Here is a 9,698-nt window from a genome sequence, read left to right as displayed (position 1 = left end):
TGCTGGATGTGTAGAAAAAAGCAACTTTTCACTAAACAAATATGCTTTGCTTCCAGCTTTAGCTATGGCTAGCTATGGTTACTGGATATTTCACCAGCTAGCTTTCACTTGATAGCTCTCTCGCTTTAGCTGTCTCTCAGTGACAAAGTGCAGTATGCGTGATGCTGGCCCACAGATTATGGAGCATAATTGCACATTAACTGCAGTGTGGGCAACAATATGAAGCCAACATGCAGAACTACACTGCTTACTGCAAATGCTTCATGTATTACAATTTCAATGGTATCATTGACATCTTACCTTATTTACAGGTTTTTTTATTGTTATCTCTTTGTAAGTCCTGATTTGTAGAGCCTGAGGCACTTTAATCTTTATCCTTAATCTTTTATCATTCATCATGTTGTTAAAATATTTTTGTCAAGACAAATACCTTGTCTTTTACTGAAAACCAAATCTACCTACAGGTACAAATATAACCCAACCTAACCTAATTTAGTAAAAAAGTAAAAGCATGTTGGTCTGAACTCAGTTTTGTAGTTACTGTGTTTTGGCTTTGTAGGACAGCAAAGGTCAAAAGTCGTCACACAATGTGACTTCTGTTCATTAGAGCAGGTTCACTTGTAGAGTGGACAATGAAACTAAACTTTTCAAACTGAAGATGTGTTAACAGCCTGCGAGACTACATGCTTTTGATGTTTTAACATTTGCTGTATTTTGCACAAAGAAGCGCTCCTATTACTCTACATGTGCACACGTTGAAGCGATTAGGTCGTTGCACTGACTACTCCCTAATGATGTTTAAAGGAGAGATCTGAGGTCCGAAGCTGTCTAGATTGTCATGAAACACGGCTGAGGTGAATGCAGAGAACAGGGGAGGAGACCTGTGTGCTAATCCCACATTCAACGGCGTCTCCATGGAGGGGTTTAGCATAAAAGCAACAGCTGCAGCGCTGTGCCGGTCACCCAACAGAAACCCCAGGTCATCTGGCAGCGGTTTAATCAACATCCAAATCACAGCAGCTCAATTGAGCAGATTAAAGCCAATGTTTCCTTTCTTTCCCTTCTCTCTTGTGCTTGCTGGATGTTTTTCATGCTCACTCATTCAAGGCTGGCAGTGCACAGGAAGGAGTAAGATCTAATGGGTCCATCACTAAGGCAGAAACAGAGTAGATGTCAAGTTTATTTGTCATTCACGTTCCTCCGAGGACAATGCCTCAGGCCTTCAAGGTGTTGTCATGTGGAAATTACAGCTTCTCTGCAGCAAACGTTTTCAGTGTAAATCTCTGTTGAATCTCTGATTAACAATAATGAATGTATACAATAATGTCTAATGCTGACTCCAGGGCTGTATCAAAGTATAGAGGGAAAAGGTGGATTCCTGTCCAAACAATATGAGTCTAACATACAATTTCACATCTACCAAATGGATCAAACTGTATAAACAATAGCCATGATACCAATTACTGTATGACATGTCACTTAGTGGTGCACACTGTCAGTGCCTGTGTGAAAAGGCGAATTAATGTATAATTCATGTATAAACAAACCTTTCAATACAAAGACAAATTTGTACTGGCGTCACCATGGTAAAGGATTGACACAATGGGTACGAGTACCTCCCTCGTGAGTGCGCTTTCTGACAAACTTTCTCCTGCCTTTCCAATTATAATGACTTTGGATCCAGCACTGCAGTGGATGTCAAATGATATCTCAGTGGCTCATCTCCTCTCCGGAGACTCATTGCTGGTGTAAATAAGGCTTGTTTTGGGACGTTCCACCACACTGTCGTGTGTTTGGTTTTGTGGTTGCAATTATGACCAGAAAATATGTTGGTTTTTTTCCCAATAACCACATTATTTCCCTTAAAAATGTATTCCCTGACTCTAGTTTTTAGGCTGTCTATGAAAAAATGCTTGCAGAGAAAGTTGTGTGTGTAGCCGTTACACCATTAGACTAAGATCTGTCTCCTTTCACTGTCAGTCCCCATCTCCTTAACATGAACTCTTTTCTCCTATGCAGTCTCATTCATCAGTCTTAGCTTCTTTCTCTGTCAAATGCACCTGTCGTTTCTTGATTTGCACCTAGATTTCTCTTTCCAAGTTTTATTCCACCTCCAGCATCTCCATCTGACCCCATCTCCTAGAAATTACGTTTATATACTGTACATTTACTCTGAAACAGCAGATATGTTTAGAGAGAAATGTAATGCCCTCCAAATTACAGAAAGTATCTGTAAATCATGTTCAATAACAACATATTTCATTTGGTTTCCCTACAATATCCACTTGTAGCAACTAAAAACATGAACAAATAAAATATAAAAAATCCTGAACTGTATTGAATTGTGAGTTGATATTTTATATTGTTACATTCCTAACTGTTTGTGTGCATGGCAATTTGGCAACAATTACTTTATCTCAGTTCTACTAAAGGCAGCAACACAGAATCCATATTTTGTGAAAATGGGGTCTTTCACTTCTTTCTTTATTATTACTTTACTCTATTTAGTACAAATACACATCACATGACCAGGAATTCTTGTTTGCCATTAATTAAATTAATTATAACAAAACTGAGGAGATCATGATCTGAGCCCTCCGAAAGTTTTTAGAGACAAAAATAATAAAACATTTCAAATATTTTCATTATTTAAACAATTATAAGTAATAATTCATGCAATGAACTGTGATAACTTTAGTGAACCCCTGACTTCCCATTCAGGGTGACCATGTGGTCAATACTTTGTTTTATTACCAAATACCTGCAAACAACAGCAGCATAAAGCTCAGCCAGTGATTCTTGCAAATGTTAGCATACAAACACATTCAAATGGAGCGAAGCCTGCGAGCTAGTTCAGGCAGGTCAACTCGAGCTGCGCTGATTACACACATGACAAGCCTCATTCCATAATCACTAACCAAGTGCACCCTTCCAATCTGGCGGTCTATTTAAACTGCACAATTTCCCAGCTCTCCCTCTGCTCTGTCAAAGCTGCTGTTACCCTGCATCTGTATTGCTGCTGCTGCTCTGTAAGCTATTGCTGCCTGCTGCGCCGTAAACCCACCACCATCCCAGCATCCACCTGTAGGCTCCGACTGGGGGTTTAAGGTATTTGCTCATCACTCCCCAATATCTCTATGTAAACATATCTGCGGGGAGTGATGAGGTCGGAGCCTAGATGGCAAAATCTAACTATGCTATACTGCTTTAATAAACATATCAAACATGAGTTGTCTGACTGAACTATGATTGTGAACATTATACCTGCTAAACACCAGCATGTCAGCTTTTAGCCCAAAGTATTGCTGTGCCTAAATATAGCCTCATATCATGGCTTTAGACTCTTAGTATAATGTTTAGGCAGTCGGTTAAGGAAAGATTGTTGTCTTGATTAAATATTGAAGCAAAAATCTGGCCTATGGTGTCAAGGTCTTTTACTCTATACACCCTCCTGTCCTCCTGCGAGAATTACCTGCAGTAATAGTAGTAAAAAGTAGCCTTCACACATTGACGCATACAGTATTTCCCTCAAAACGGATTTGGTCGTTTATAGGAGACAGGGTCACTCCATTTGTTCTTTGTCCCTAACGTTCTCTTTCTGCCGACTTTAGTTGTTGTCCATCAGAGCCTCTTTTGGAGGTGAGAGCCACAAGCTCTGACTAGTTAGCGCTGATGAAATACAGCCCTGACACATGAATGGAAGTTGAATGTAAGAGCATTCTGGATGATTACAGTGCTGCTTAGGACAAAAGGGGATCTGCATCAGGCATTGTAATGAGTCGCATCACCAGAAAAGTCACAGCATGGGGGACATGGCGAAGTAGAAATCACAGTTTAGAGCCAGAGACAGATCCAATTCCCTTACCCTGTGTAATTACTGTGGATCAGGCTTTATCAGTGGCAGACATCAGCCCTGGGATCTCAGCGAAAATGAGCAAAGAAATGTTCAAGGAAAGCGAGAGGAGGGCGGGGAGAGCACTCTTAAAAAACACCGGCTAATGTTGAATGAGGGATTATCAGGTGTACGTCAACTATCGTGCTTCAAACAGGCGCATAGGTAAGCCCTGAGAATTAAAGGGAGGCTGGGTAGTCCGCAGGCCCTTATCTATTGTCATATGGGTTTTCTCAGAAGGACTGCTTTGATGGTAAGCTAAGGGTTGTCCAAATGCTTGTGTTTCTTTCTTTTTTTTTTTTTTTTGGAGTTGATGAGATACAGTGGATCAAAGGATCACATGGGGAAGATATTCAAATGCAATGTACATCTGAGAGATTTTTGATAATATTCCCTTGCTCACAAGAATTTTAAATAGGATAACTACTAATACTTACCGAAAGGGATACTTAACAAATTATCAAACATGATCATACATCAGTGCGATACATACAGTAGCACAATATAATACCACAACTCTTAATTAGTCATGCTGTATTTGTGGCTTTCATCAACCGCTTCCACTGAAACTAATTGGCTGTTCAAATTCTGTGAGGCCACCGGCAGGGATACAGTGAGGTGCAGGGGAGTGGCCATGGATTTCACTACGAGGCAATGAAAAGCCTTCACAAAGCACAGAATCAGCACATTGTCCCCCAGTCTCACTAATCACTATTCTCTCCTAAGCATACAGAACCACGGGGCTTGAAAGCATTTCACAGCAGTCGAACGAATGCATTAATGAATATTACATTTTCGGGGCTACCAGGGGGTTGTCCCGGCTGTTACACCAGGTTATATATCTGATGTCTAGAAAAGTTGTCCTTGACTCTGGTGTGAAGAAGCGTGTATCATCAAAGTAACATCCAAAGCATGTTCTGTGACCTCAGGCGAGCTAAGGTTTCCTACATCTTGGGTGGATTCTGTAATAATTTAAATGAGTGATCCTTACAATGAAATGTCAGGCTGCATGGTAGAAAGGAAATCCTGTAAATTGTAATTATATTACAAGGCCTTGGAGTGATCCTCTTAAATCTCTTAGTTTGTAGATTGTCTTCAATCTAGGATAATGCTGTTAGGCACGGTTTACGATGAGAAGATCAATCGACAAAATCAACAAAACTCTAACACATGACCTAATGCAAAGCTACCATGTAGTGTAAACATGTGTCTGCAGCGGTTGCTGCATATAATAATGTATATCACTTTATGCAGTAATGTCAGTTCTTAAAGCATACATTAGATGCTAGATTTGTTAAAAAATGTTCTGGCATGATTGAGAATCAAGTATTCATTCTAATATTTATTTTTATTAGAAAACAATGAGACAGACAACACATCAGTTTATAAAAATCTATAACTTCCAGAGGCAATATCAATTTAATATCATGCTCATGCTTATTGTCGAGCCAATTTCCTTCACAGGCATATTTGTTTTTATGGAGTGCAAAATGCATAAGATAGGGGACATTGGGGCGCATGTTAGTAATACTCAAAATACACAGGTTAAGAAGAGATTTAAGGAAGAGAATAAAGGGTAGGCTATAAGTTACAGAGTTCTGAAAATGCGTTCCCATGGTATACAGTAGCAGTACGTATATGTTTTTTAGTGCAGTGTTGCTTAATAAGACAATCCGTCATTTCCATTTTTTCTTTCAGACCATACAACTGTGTAATCTTTCTCTGCAATTGAGACAAGCCATATGAATACGTTTTCAATTCTACAACTTAACCCTTCTGTTCTGTAGCAGCAAATTGTGTTTTGAGGTAAATGTAATATCACTCAAATCTTTGTTTCTACTGTTGAACATTCAATTTGTATGTATCCAAGTTTCCCTTTCAAAGCTTTTCATTTGCTTATTTAAAAGATATCTCGAATGCTAATAAATGCAATGGCTAAAAAACTTGAATTAACTTTAAAGGTCTAGTGTGTAACATTTAGGAGGATCTATTGGCAGAAATGAAATATAATATTCATAGGTATGTTTTCATTAGTGTATAATCAACTGAAAATAAGAATTGGTGTGAGTTTGTTATCTTAGAATGAGCTGTTTTATCTACTGAGAGAACAGATCCTCTTATATGCAGGCCTCCATGTTGAATTGCCATGTTTCTACTGTATTCAAATGGTTGCAATCTCCAACTTCACCACTAAATGCCATTAAATCCTATACACTAGTGCTTTAAGAAATCATATGAGCCTCACAATCCCCTGCACTGGCACTGAATGGGGCCATTGAATTTAAATTACTACTGCAGAAATACTGCATAACTGAATTTATGGGAGATAGGTGGGACTGGGCAATATGGCAAAAAACACATGCATACTGTATGAACTGCAAATGTTGAGGGCTGTCATTGTGATGCATGTTAAAAAATATATATATACAGGTTATTCCATACAGCTATGAACTGTTTTTACCAGATGCACACATCCACTTTAAAGGATAGGTTCACAATTTTTCAAGTCTGTTTTAAAACAAGTGAAATAACCATTGAAAGGTTTTGTTTGCTGTAATCAGTCCTCCTGTTCATACTGGCCATTAAATGATCTTCCTAATGATGTTTCAATGTAGGTGATGGAGGACAAAAAATCAATAGGCCTCGTTTTGAGCAAAAAACACGTTCCAATTTTATCTGAAGCTAATAGAGGCTTTAAGTCAGACAAATAAAGTGGGTATCTTGGATAGTTAAAGTCTCTTTAATACAAAATTCCCTTTCTGTGTTAATATTTCTCTGCCACAGCTGAATTAGTAAAAGCTAAAAGGGAAACCCAAAGAGGGAATTTTATACTTAAAAGAGAATGTAACTTTGGATGATATCCACTTTATTTGACAAACTCAGACAGCTCAAGCCTCATATTTGCTTCAAAAAAAGTTTTTAAAACATTTTTGCAATGAACAAGAACTGTAGATTTTGTCCCCCCATCAATTTTTTTTAAAACTGGAGTGTTTATTGAACCTGCTGACAAATTAAAAAAACTAAAAATGAAATATCAATTTGCATATATGAATTCTAATTTGTATCATATTTGATACATCAGGTCTTTTTGTACAATTTGTTGCTCACAGTTTGTTTTTCTTGAACAAACAAAAACATATAAAACCTGACATTTCTAACCTATTAAAGCTTTGAGTTTCCTTTTAAAATGTTCCTTAAACATACAAAATAAAAATGTAATACCTGCTGTATCTAATTTGATACACACATTTTCAACACGGTTTTACTATAAATTAAGTTATGAAATATTAATTAATTTTACATTACATCAATCCATTAAATATTCCTATTGAAGTTTCAGTAACAATTTCAAGTTTTTCTTACCTTAAGTTTTTCAAAATTGTCAAAAATATTCTTGAAAAATGACATGTGGGTCACTGATTGACAGCAGCCATTTTGGATGTCTCAAGTGAAGGCCCTCTGGTGCATAAATTACTAAACCCTAGTGGATTATCCAGGTACTGCATGTATCTGATTGTATACATTAGGTTTTTCAGGGGAAACAAATATCACACTGACGATGTAGAGGTCTCATAAACTCATGTATCAAATATGATACACTTGGCTGTTTCCACCAAACATAATGTTCTTTGTTTTGTTTTTGTTTTGCATTTCCATTGTCAAAAGCTGTGGATATTACCAAAAGAACCATTCTATTCTGTCCCAGTTTACCCTGCTGTTGAGAATTTGCTACCGAGCACACTGAAGTGGGAAAGTGAGTTGGAGCTAGAAACACTGCAGACCACTGTATGGTTAAAAACCAGCAACTTGTGTCCTCATCTGCACTAGCAGAGCAAGTTTTCAGTCTTCCAGTAAATGTGCAGTGCAGGTTACAGTGTGTCAGTTAATAAATGCTGCAGCTTCTTAAGACTAAGAAAAGTGTTTCTGTTGATTCCCAAATGCTGGAGAAGGGAAGGGCGTTAGCCCCAAAGCCCCGGTAACAACCACGCCAGCATTTAAGAGTATAGGCTGCTGCCTGTGGTGGAAACAGATCTAGGGTTTAGGTATGTGTAGATAGGGGTTAGGTACAGGTTTCAAGGATACTGTAGTATTTGGTGATAAAGTGGCTTTAATGGCCAGTATTAACAGGAGGAATGATTATAGCAAGCAAAACCTTTATCAGTTCAAATGTAGGCCACTACTGTTTTAAGGTAGACATGAAAACATGCAAACATATCCTTTACTAATCAGTTTCACGTTCACATCGGTTTCAAGTCCACTCACTGCTCAATTTCCTCCTGCTGTTTGTATCTGACATCAGTCTGACATTCCTGTCAGCTGTGGAGGATGCACATATAGCATAACTATTTAACATTGTTTTTCCCTTTTGTCAAGAAGGATTTCATGTCCCGCTGGTCTAAAAAGTCCACTGTGTCAGCAAATATAAATTCTAACATTACTGTAAATGTAATCCCCCTGGAAAGCATGAGAACATTTAACCCAACTCTCTTTCTGTGTGTGTGTGTGTGTGTGTGTGTGTGTGTGTGTGTGTGTGTGTGTGTGTGTGTGTGTGTGTGTGTGTGCGCATGATGCTACACAGCCTGTATCCGACTTCCTCTCTGTGTTACCAGTCTTGTAACCATTCATTTCCACTCCATAATGGAAAGCCATGCTAATGAATATGAATTGAAACATCTGCAATTTCATTCCTGCCTCATATTGTTCCTTTCCTTTTTTTTCCTGGCAGTGACAAAATTTCCTCCAGCTCTTGGTTTACTGCCATGAAGCACGCGCTGGTGCGCTGGGGGCTTCATATGCTGAGAAGGTCACGTCTCCTGATGATGGCTTTCATTGTCCTTCAGCGGCTCCTCTGACACTAATCTAGATGCATCAGTTTTAACTACATCCCTCCATTGCAACATGCATCCACGGAGATCAATCAATCCATCCTGTAATTTCATCAGGATTTCTCTCCTGCTCTCCACACCCAGCCTCGCCACCACCTTTACCCCCCTTCTCCTTGTCACCTTCAGAAAACATGAGACAGACCATTCATCAATATTCCCATTGAGCATGGGTATTTAAAAATTGTTTTTAGAATGCATTGGCTGGGATTCCACATGGGTATGTGACACAACGGCGGCCAATGGATTTATAATGACTGTGTTTAAAGTTAAAGTCAAAAGTTAAAGTCGTAAACCTCACTCCACCACTCCCCGCCACATGATAGGTTATTCTTTTAGCTATATGACTCCAATAAATCAAACATTATGGCTATGTTCACATTGCAAGCCCTAACCCTCAATTTTGATTCATTGTTCGGATCAGATTTTTTTTTGTTTGGCTGTTCACATTATTTGTTAAATGTGGCCCATATCAGACACAGGTCCCAGTGACCCACATGAAGAAGGTACAGTAGATCCAGAATGGCATAAAAGTCACATGAATTCTGATATGACTGAACAGAACTTGCATTGCAAAAAAGTCAGACCTGTATCATATGAAAGTGGCCCATATCAGAATTGAGAAGATCAGATTCCATGTGGTTTGCGCTGTTCATACCTAAAAAAAACAGATCTGAAACATGAGCAAACGAATCAGATTTGGGCTACTTGCAGTGTGAACATAGCCTTAGACTTACAATAAAATATACAACACTCCTTCCTTTAGAAAGCTTTCCTAAAAGAAGAAAGTGGACTATTTTGCTTAGCAGAGCCTGGCTTTTGTACAAACTCCCACATCTCCGGAAAAAATGCTGATATTTGTGTCCTCTTTGTTTATCCTCTCAGCCCCCCCCCCTTCCTGTCATGTGAAGCACACACCAGCT

The sequence above is a fragment of the Dicentrarchus labrax genome, unplaced genomic scaffold, assembly GCF_905237075.1.
Source record: "Dicentrarchus labrax unplaced genomic scaffold, dlabrax2021, whole genome shotgun sequence".
NCBI lineage: Eukaryota > Metazoa > Chordata > Actinopteri > Moronidae > Dicentrarchus > Dicentrarchus labrax.
This window is presented reverse-complemented; position numbering follows the sequence as displayed.